The following is a 2,500-nucleotide window of genomic DNA, read 5'->3' on the forward strand; positions in this document are numbered from 1 at the left end:
GCAGAACGGCAGAGCAGGTGAGGAGCAAATGGAGGACCCTGCATAGGGGAACGGCAGGTTGTGGTCTCAATACTCATTTGATGCCGGAAGTGGAGGAAAAGAAAATAAGCAATGACACCCCATTAGTGGAAGGGGCCAGTATTAAACTGAGAGAAGCGTTGGTGAAAATGACGGATACGGATGGAAAAGATGAGATTGGGGCCATGGCCGCTCTAGTCAGAGACGTAGATCAGGAGCCTGGGCTGATCGAAACTTCGGCGTCGGATCTATTAAGCCTGGCAGGTGAAGGACGGAGGGCGAAAAAGGATGGTTGGAAGCGCATGAGAACGGGGAGTAGCAGGAGGAGACGCAAACTAACCTCGTCCAAGATGGCAATGAAGAAGGACAGATACAGGAGGGTCCAGTTTCTATATGACAATGACAGGTCCGGCCTGGTGAACCTCATACTAACAGGCGGTCAAGTCAGGGAATGTTTGCTACCACTGGAAAAGGTCCAAGCGTATTACAAAGATAAGTGGGAACGAATAAGACCCTTCCTGGGACTCGGACGATTCCAAGCAGCGGGACAGACAAACAATGCGTACTTCCATAAACCAATCCTGTCGGGCGAAGTTAGATCCAATCTGGCTGGAATGTCAACAAGCTCGGCTCCTGGACCAGACAGGATCAGTAAGAGGGCCTTGCTGGGCTGGGACAGGAGCGGGAAGCAACTGGCGAGGCTGTTCACCACATGGTTGATAAAGGGAACTATACCAAAGGCCTTCAAGGAATGTCGCACCAAGCTGCTGCCGAAGTCGTTGGACGAGAAGGAGCTGAGCCTTGTGACGGGATGGAGACCGGTCACCATTGGGTCACTGGTGATGAGATTATTCAGCAGAATAATTGCGATGCGACTGGCGAAGGCTTGCCCTATAAATCCAAGACAAAGGGGCTTCTTGGTAGCGGCAGATGGGTGTGGCGAGAATTTGATGGTTCTGGACCGGATCGTGAAGAGAGCGAGGGAAGGTGAGGACCAGTTGGCGGTGGTCTTCATCGACTTTGCGAAGGCCTTTGACTCCGTCTCACATGAACATATCCTGTGTGCTCTGAGACACAAGGGAGTCGACAATCATGTTGTGGGGTTGATCCGGGACTCTTACGTGGACTGCTCGACCAGGGTAGGCTGTGGAAGGGCCACGACCCCGCCTATAAAAATGATGGTTGGAGTCAAGCAAGGAGACCCTCTGTCCCCTCTGCTCTTCAACATCGCAATGGACCCTCTCATCCATACGCTCGAGGTGGCTGGCTCTGGGCTAATCTGGGGTGAGCGGAAGCTCACCGCGCTGGCATTCGCCGACGACCTGGTTCTACTAAGCGGTTCGGATGGGGGCATGAGAGCGAACTTGAATATGGTGGAAGAATTCTGCAGGCTTACTGGCTTAGCCGTGCAACCAAGAAAGTGCAGTGGGTTCTGGATTAACAAAGGAGTCGTTGAGACAAAAACAGAATGGCGACTCGAAGGCTCACCGCTGAGGTTAATAGACGATGGAAATGTGATTAAATATCTGGGGGTGATGGTGGGGCCGAGGGACGGGATCGTCCCAGCCGACCTGTTGGCTATGGTGGAAGAAATACTGGTTAAAGTGAAAAAGGCCCCACTAAAGCCATACCATAGAATCAATCTATTAAAGCTATATATGCTCCCCAAGGTCATGTTCCAAGCCGATATGAGTGGAGTGTCAGCGACCAGGTTGGCCCAGGCGGATAGAGCAATTAGGAGAACGGTGAAAGACTGGCTGAACATTGCACAGTCCACGTGCAATGGTATCCTCTACGCGAGGAACAGAGATGGTGGCCTGGGATTGCCTAGGCTGGAAAAGGCAGTGCCCAGGATCCAAGTCAGGAGAACTTGGAGCATGGCCGGGTCCGATGATTGGCTGGTTCGGGAGATGGCGAGGGATCAAGTCAGTGACGGGGGCTGGAAGACCCTGTGGAACAGAGCGGGAGGCGAGGCGACAGATATACCAGTGTTGAGTATGAGCGAAGGAAAGGAGAGGATATCAAAAGACCAGCTCAAACTCCTACACTGGAGGGACGTGGAATGTGACAAATGGAATGACCTAGTCACGCAAGGGCCGGGAGCGGGTCAATTCAGGGCCGACAAGATAAGCAACTCTTGGCTGGCTGACCCTAAGATGGTGGGCATGACCCAAATGGAATGGCTAGGGGCGCTAAGGCTGAGAGCGGGAGTAGTTCCTACTAAGGAATTTTTGGCGAGAGGAACGAGCTCTAAGGACAAGCAATGTCGAGGTTGTGGAGTTGCTAAAGAGACATGCGCCCACATATTGGGACAATGCCCGATACTGAAAAAGCTACGAATTAACAGGCATGACATGGTTTGCAACTTGTTGGCCGCCGAAGCAATGAAGCTTGGATGGACGGTGGAAAGAGAGAGACGTGTCTGCACCAAGAGCGGACAGGTGAAGGTGCCGGACATGGTCTGCCAAAAAGATGGACGAAT

At 52.6% G+C, this 2,500-nt stretch overlaps 1 pseudogene; it reads left to right on the forward strand.

Annotated features, from left to right (window-relative positions):
- The window catches only part of LOC148314602 (28S ribosomal RNA), a 10,451-nt pseudogene that overhangs the window by 4,672 nt on the left and 3,279 nt on the right, over positions 1-2,500 (forward strand).

Source organism: Idiotropiscis lumnitzeri, unplaced genomic scaffold (genome assembly GCF_059441095.1).
Source record: "Idiotropiscis lumnitzeri isolate Australia: NSW breed Sydney's pygmy pipehorse unplaced genomic scaffold, RoL_Ilum_1.0 HiC_scaffold_263, whole genome shotgun sequence".
Lineage (NCBI taxonomy): Eukaryota > Metazoa > Chordata > Actinopteri > Syngnathiformes > Syngnathidae > Idiotropiscis > Idiotropiscis lumnitzeri.